The following is a 9,194-nucleotide window of genomic DNA, read 5'->3' as shown; positions in this document are numbered from 1 at the left end:
TGTTAGTTATGAATATTAAAAGCATCTCGCAACATGCCTTCAATGTCATCTGTTATAAAAAGATCATGTTACTGTTAGGGAGCTTTTGAAGTTAAAGAAACTCTAGTGAAAGATCTTGATGATACAGATTCTCCATGAAAATACCAATTAACATATCTCGATAGAAATTCAATACAAATTAAATGTTCAAAAATAACTTGATGCATTTACCACTCGATATTAGCACATTTCAAACATAGGCATAATATCATATTATCTTCACTTATATTCTCAAATGCAAAATTAAAAAAAATTTTCACTCCATCTCTATACTCTTGACTTAATCTTGACTTTTGCATCCAACTCGTATCCATTTAGTACTTGTTACATTATCAGACCAAATATATATAAATAATTTATATGAAAACGAATATGTACAATACTTAAGTTTACTATATTTTAAACAAAAGATAATAACAAGATCGGTACTTATACAAAATAAAAACTCCTTATTATGAAGTAATTTATCAGCCATAACGTAGACAATACTTAAGATTATTTTTAGTTGGGGTTGACATAAGGTGAAATAAGGTGGATTTTGGATAAAATTATTTACACCAAAAAGAAAATTACGAATTGCAAAAACTGAAGGAATAGTCAAATGAAGTAAAAGCTAAAGTAAATAAATAATGAATAGTCAAACTAGGGTTCTAAAAGACAATGCTCGAATACTAAAAACTGAAGGAAAGGGAAAGTAAATTGTACTTGGTCTAAAAAAAATAGTATAATAATGAAGATAAAGCTTGAAGTTGGTGATTGGATACGCTAAGTTTGAAAAGATTTTTATTGGACAAGATTATGGAAGGCGTTTACTAAGAAAAATGCCTACAGTAATTTTCTCAAAAATATTTTTTAAATATATTATAGACACCTTCAATAGCATCATAGTAGAATTTTTTAAGACTATTAAAGGCATTTAAACCACAAAAAAACATCGTCAATACTTCATATAAAATTTTATGTATTAATGGAAAGTAATTTTTACATAATACGCCTTCAATAACTCTCTTATGTCAGTGAAGACAGTTTTCTACAAAAAAATGCCTTCACCATTTGGGAATATTAAAGGTGTCTTCTATTGAAAATGCTTGTAATATTACATAACTTAAATTTTAAGGGGTTATTGAATGTTAAAATTCTAGAAAAATGCCTTGACTAATTCGTTTCACTTTTTGAAGCAATTTACTGAAGGCATGTTCCAGTGCAAAATGCCTTTGTTATTCTAATGCTCAAATTTTTTGACGAATAGTGAAGGCGTTTATTGTAGAAAAATGCCATTATTAAATGCTTATCTTTTATTTTAGGTACTAACGCATTGAATAATTTTCAAGTGCTTTTACTTTAAGTCTTGTACTAAAAAACGGTAATTGAAGGTGTATATTCAAGAAAAATGCCTTTAAGCATCTTTTTTTAGTAATTATTAATGGTGTCTTCTATAGTAAAATGCCTTCGATACATCACGATGGTTATAGAAGGCATTTATTCGAAAAAAAATACCTTCAATATACCTTTAAACTTAGTAATCCATTACGGAAGGCATTTGTTAATGACGGACGCTTTTAATATTTTCTCTCTAAAAATTTTGGGCATTATTAAAGGCATTTTCTACTGCAAAATGCCTTTAATATACCGTCACACAAATTTTAACACGGTTATTGAAGGCGTATATTCAAGAAAAATGCCTTTAATAATTCCTATTAGATTTTGTAGATAATTAGTAAAGGCGTTTGCAGATAACAACACCTTTAATAATTTTTTTAAAAAAAAATTTAGGATTATTAAAAGCGTCTTTTATTATAAAATGCCTTTAATATACCATGGTGGTTATAGAAGGCGTTTACTCAAAAAAGTGCCTACAATATGCCTTTAAACTTAGTAATCCATTACTGGAGGTGCTTGTTAATAACAAACGACTTCAGTATTTCTCCTCTAAAAATTTTGAAAATTATTAAAGGTGTTTTTTACTGTAAAATACCTTTAATATATCGTCACACAAATTTTAACATGGTTATTGAAAGCGTATATTCAATAAAAATACCTTTAATAATTCCTATTAGATTTTATAGATAATTAGTGCAAACGTTTACAGATAACAACACCTTCAATAATTTTCATAAAATTTTTTTAAGATTATTAAAGGCATCTTTTATTATAAAATGCCTTCAATATATCACAATAGTTATAGAAGATGTTTATTCAAAAAAGCACATTCAATATACCTTTAAACTCAGTAATCCAGTACTAAAGGCGTTTGTTAATAACAGACGCCTTCAATATTTTTCCTTGAAAAATTTTGGCAATTATTAAAGGCATTTTCTATTGTAAAATACCTTCAATATACCGTCACACAAATTTTAACACAATTATTGAATATGTATATTCAAGAAAAACACATTTAATAATTCCTATTAGATTTTGTAGATAATTAGTGAATGCGTTTACAGATAATAATGCCTTTAATAATTTTCTTAAAAAAATTTTTAGGATTATTAAAGGCATTTTTTATTATGAAACACCTTCAATAATTTGTTATAAACCATTAAAATCCATCATTATTAAAGGTAGTTTTCTATTCAATATGCCTTTTAGAATTTTTATGAATTATAAAAGGCATTTTCTGAGAATAAACGCCTTTATTAAGTTAGTTGAATTTTTTTTCTAAATTAAAGGTGTCTTTTTCGTAAAAAAAACCTTCAATAATCTCCAATAAAATTTTTAAGGGATTATTAAAGGCATTGTTCCATGGAAATGCCTTTAATAATTAATTTTATATTCATTTCTCTGCCTTGAACATCGAAATCTACAGACTGTTGATACACAGAACGATTAAAAGCTGCATTATTCAACCAAACCGTTAAACATATTTCTATCAGACCATTAGTTTTTTTATCCCTATCGTCACCACCGACCTTAAACAAATCAACGTTGTGCACCTCTATTTTTACCGATAAGTCTTTTATTTTTTTTAGTTTACTGTATTATTTACAATATTCGATAGAGATTTTTTGTTTTTTCGGTTCCTTAATATTGACATATGCATTTATATATTTTCATTAACATCACCGTAAGCATAATCATCCAAGATTCTATTAATATTACAAGTATGTTATTTCTATATAGTATGCATTAAATATTGTGGTTTGCTGAACCTTGTTGTCTGATATTGTAATGTCGAATGGTATTGTATGATATTAGGGGTTTGAATCATATATATGCTAAATGGTTTGCTAAACCTTGTTGTCTAATATTGTTTTACTGAATGAGTTTGTATGAAATTGAGGGGCTGAATCGTGTGTTGAATGGTGTTTATGAATGGTTTGCTAAAAGATGTGTCTGAGCACATTGCTGAATAGTATTTCTATATGTAGTATGGTAGTGGTTGTATTAAATTATGTATAGTGTTTAATTTAGACAGTCATATTATGTAATTCGTATAATTATGATCAAGATTACAAGTATTATGGACTCCAAACAACATCATTCTCCTTTTAATGAACATGCACAAGACAGAAGTGTAAGCCAAAAAAGAAAGAAAATAGGCCCAAATAAATAAATCAAAGTGATTGACACAAAAAATTCATGTTGACTTCAATTAAAGTGGGTAGTCTGTGTCTAAAGAAGCTACCGAGATGGCTCTTCATATTGGAGCCATCGTCTGTCATAGGATTTCAATTACATATGTCAATTGGCGATGGGTTTCTAATGATCTAAATAATGATATATGGTAGTCAATTGTGGTATGTTTATTCAACTATTTTGTAAAATTTATTAAATGATCATTTAATTGAAATTCAATGTGTTCATACTAATTGTGTTAACTTATTTAGGAATAGTTCCATGTCTCAATTGACTGTAAAAAGATTGTGTTACAATCTACTGGGAAAACATTTAGAAATTTTAAAGGCAAATTAATAACCCAATATATTTTACCGCTGGCTGGTGAATGTGATGTATTGGCTGTTTCACTTGTGGCATATGCAGTGTCATAAGTGTTGAAGATTGGACAAATTTTGTTCAATATTGACTTTCAAAAGATTTTTCAGTAGGCAAACCCATTTTCATTAAAAATTGTTTATAAGTCTTTATACAATATAACTTTTGATCTTCATATGTGATTGACGTAATTTCTTGATTTTGTACAAAATCAAAGAACAACAATGTAACATTCGGGCCAAACAACAATATCACTATTGGATAGTAAGAAAGGGATATGCAAATGTGAAGTATGAGCTTGTATGTATTCGCACACTTATTTTATACTCATTAATGAATATTTATAAACATTCATTTCATACATTATGATTTTTTTATTACGATAATTTAATAAGAATCGGTGAGCTTTCGTACAAAAGTCTCCAAATGGGATGTCTAGAAACAAGGACATCTACAGAATGATGGATCTTTCGTAGATGAAGCAACTGAGAAAATGACAAAAAAGATTATATGTATAACTACTTTTTTGATATAATATATGATTGGCATTATGATTGTATACATGAGTATATACTAGCTTGTATAGATTTGTTGTTATACCTAACTTATTATTATCTTTCAGAATGATTATGCTGTTAAAGTCAAATCTGGTAAACTAGTAACCCAGTATGGCAAAGATCCTTTGTCTTTAGCATTAGGTCCTAAAGAAAGGCCTGGTCGGGTTCGTGGGGTTGGTAAATTTATCTTGCCATCAACATTTTTTGGTAAACAACCAAAAATCCCACGAATGAGAAATGCACAATATGAAGCAATAATTGAGTAATGACAGCAACAAATTAATAACCAAGAGTAATGCCTCAATGACCAATAGCAAAGACTTATTGCTTTGGAGTCCATATTGACAGCAATGCAGCAAGTTATGCCAATAAGCCAACTTGATAGCATTGTCCCCGTATGAGAAGCTTCCATTGGAAGTAAGGAAGTGATCCCATCCTCCACTGCCACCCAAGAAGGATGATATTGTTTATAATTTGAATATTAATTTGTTTATTATATTGATTGATTTGGTGTTAATACTTATATTTCATTAAATATTATAGTAGGATGTTCAGACTCATAGTATGACCCTTGCTCAGGCTTACATGGATGAGTTATCCAAATATTCGCTGGAGCATTTATCTGGAGGAAACTTCATAACCATTGAGTCTAAGGAAGGGTTATTTGATAAACCATCATTTTTTTCATTAGTGTAGAAGAGGTTAAAGAATTTTGTGAACTAGATGAATTATCAGCTATTGATATTGTTACTTATATGAGGTTAGCTTATAAATACAAATATGCACATTCAGTATGTAGTAATCTATATTAGGGTGTAATACTAAATAGAAGTGTTGATTGTTATCGTGCAGCTTCCTATATAGATAGTTCACGGGGAGACAGTTGACTTATAGATTTAGATTCATTAACCTCAACTTCATTAGTGAGCAGAGTGGCACAGTTGTTTATCATGCTAATCATGTGATCCTATGTATGAAAAGATCGACTGATTATTATTTGCTTCCATATAATACACATTAAGCTATATTCCAACCTTAATTACTCCAACCTTACCCAAATCTAATCGATGCATAATTTGAGTATATCATTGTTATTATTTTGTAGTCGTCATTGGTTGCTTATTGTAATTGATACCAAATCCTTAACACCATACTTACTTAATTCAGTTAATCCAACGACGATGCCTAACACCGATATTCAAACTTTTATAAAAAGGTATTACATTTTATTATATTATATATCTTTTATTTACTCATAAGTAATTTTATTTATGTATTAAGTAATTTTTTTCTTTTCAATTTAGGATAATATCTGCATTCGATAAGAAGATAAAGAAACCGAAATGGTATCGGTAAATGTGAAATATTTTTTTTATGCTGAATTTGTGTAGATAAATATTTTTTAAACCCACTCAATTTAATTTTCAAGTACCTCATCAACTCGGTAATACTGAATGTGGATATTATGTCCTTCATTTTATGTGGGAGATAGTGTTACATAATTTTATAACCACACCATTCAATGTTAGTATAAATTTCATAAACTTGTTATATCTTTAAAAAAATAAAAAGGTATATTATGTTATCATTTCTTAAAATTTACTTTTGATATTTTTTTTAATGGGAGAGTAAAGAAAGCTTCACGGAAGAGGAACTGGATGAAGTCCGTAAAGAATGGTGTGATTATGTATTATCATTTATCAAGGTTGATAAACCTTCAAGTTAGGCATTATTGGTTGAATGTAAATATATATGGAACAAATTGTTATAATGTTTTTAACATGCTATGTTGAATGGAAACTTTAAGTTTGTACATTAGGGTATTGGTTTAATATTATTATTATACTTCATATGAATACATTATGTGTACTTAATAAATTACTAAGTACGATTATTTTAGAAAAGTATATTAATATGGCAACATTATTAGTTTTAATTTCAGATGTGTGGTCAATTTATTGAAATACAACAATGTTCATTATGTAAATTCCAAAATGTAATTCATAGTATCAAATATATAAACAAAATATTTTATGGGCATAAATATACAACTGACAGCAAACGCTTTTTTAGGCATAAACCTACAACTGACTTCACATATACAATATCAAATATATTTTTTTGATGGGATTAATGAAGGCATTTTTAGCAAGAAAATGCCTTTAATCATCCCTAACAGAAAACATTGAAGACATTTTTTACCAAAATCACTTTCAATAATCCCCAAAAATAAAATTATTATATGGAATATTAAAGGTATTTTGGGCAAAAAATGCCTTTGATAATACCAACTAAAAATTAATCGAATGGATTATGAAGGGCATTTTCTTACGGGTAACGCCTTGAATAATCCATAACAAAATGTTTTTTAAGGTGTTTTTTTGATATAACCGCCTTCAATAATCCGACCATTAAAATTTATCATTAGAAATATTAAAGGCTTTTTGAGTTAAAAACGCATTCAAGTATCATTTCCAACTTTTGTCTATGATTTATTGTAGGCATTTTTTACACAAACTACCTTTAATAATCACAACAAAAACTTACTTATTGGATTATAGAAAGTGAGTTCGGCCAAAAACGCTTTTAAGAATCAACTCCATATTTTTTTTATGGATTATTAAGAGTGTCTCTCTGTGAAAAACACCTTTAATATTCTCTTAAAAAAAATTTTAAAGCAATTTGTAAAGGAATTTTTACCAAGAAAAATGCTTAGAATAATCAATTACAAATAATATGTGCAAAATCCCAAAAAAAAAGCTAAAATGAGGGATCAAACTTACAACCTTATGGTAAACATTCGTACAATCCAAATATTTTGATAAGCTTAATATTAAAAGCATTTTTTTTTATCAAAAACACTTCAATAAGCTTGTGAAATTTTTTGTTCCAGTTATTAAAGGCGTTTTCTTGTAAAAAATGCATTCAATAATCTCATACATTTTTTTTATAACATGATTATTGGAGACGTCGTCTGTTAAAAATACATCTTTACTATTCACTAAAATTTTTAATAAAAATTATTCAAGGCGTTTTTATTCAGAAACGCCGCTGATATTAAGTCATGGGTGACGTTTATAAGTAACAACGTACTATTTGAATATTTAGTGGCGTTTTGATAATAAACACCTAAAATTTTATAAAAACACGGAAGCTAGTGGTGTTTGTAAGTGAAAAGCCACTACAAAACTATCATTAATACGTCATTTTCTTGTAGTAGTTTTTATTATTTTTATCTTGTATATTTAAATAATTTTTTTAAAATATATATTAATATATATATTTTAAATAAAAATATATTAATTTTAATTAATTTAAAATAATAATTTATATTATTTAATAAAATACATATTTACTAAATAGATATAATTATATATAGGATATGGGTATGGAACATGTATTATGTTATTCATCTCTATCCTCGTATCTAATAAAAATTCTAAAATTATACATATTATAATCCCCATATGCATAATATGATACCCATCTCTGTCGTCATTTGAGTAAAAAATTTAATTTTTCATTAAATATAGATAGGATTAACATCTTTAGCATTATCAAAGAAACTAAGTGATAAATGTTACAAATTAATTTTATTAAAGATAATAAAATGATTTAATAAAAAATAATTTTATAATAAAAATATAATACTTTTACTATAATTAAAACTAAATTATAATCCGTGCGATACACGAAATAATTTTATTTATTTCACGTGAATATAAATATATAAATTAGTTTCTTTTTAAAATTATATTCAAATCTTTAAATTTCATAACATATATAAAATTTATATATATATTAACTTGTCATTAAAAAATAAACTTTATGAAAATGGTAAAAAAAATCTTTTCTTCGGATATTTTTATTTACAATAATATTTATACACCTGTAAAATTATATCAAATAAAAATAACTTATTTTTTAAAAAAATAAAAATATATATTATTGAATGATAAATTAAATAATAAAAAAGTATTAACATATTTTCACTTTAATAATCTAGACTAAATTATTATACAAAATACAAAAAATATGTGAAAAAAGAAAAGATAAATTGAAAAAAATATTATTTTTTATAATAATTAAACTGTAATAATAATAAAATATATCTTAAAAAATTTATAAACAAAAAAAATTTGCAATAGTAATAGAATATATTTTGGAAAGAAGTTACTAAAAAAATAAAAAAATTTATGTATAACACATTACATTTGAAGTTTTAAATTTATAGATGAATTATTTAGTGGTAATTAAGATTAAATAGATAGTTTTTAAATTAATTTTTTAAAATTTAAAATAGATAAAATAAATAATAAAGAAAATATTAAATTTTTTGTATTTATTTGAAATATAAATTTGATAATTAGAGTTTAATATTTAAAGATTTAAGATGAATTTTTTTGAAATTTTAAGATCTTACATAAAATTGCTTATACTTTTAATATCTTACGTAAATCTTTTAAAAAGATAATTTTTAAAACAAGATTAAAATATTGTTAAAAATTATGGATAAACTTAAATTTTGTAATTTTTAAACACGTTTAAAAGATTTTGATAATTAAATAATTTTTTAAATAAAATTATTTGGTAAAAAACTAAAATTATTTATTAAAAAATAAAATCTAAATCTTATATTTTTAATTTTAAAATAGATAAATCTGA

This window comes from Durio zibethinus, chromosome 6 (genome assembly GCF_047325235.1).
Source record: "Durio zibethinus cultivar Kanyao isolate XHJ-2024 chromosome 6, ASM4732523v1, whole genome shotgun sequence".
Classification (NCBI taxonomy): domain Eukaryota; kingdom Viridiplantae; phylum Streptophyta; class Magnoliopsida; order Malvales; family Malvaceae; genus Durio; species Durio zibethinus.
This window is presented reverse-complemented; position numbering follows the sequence as displayed.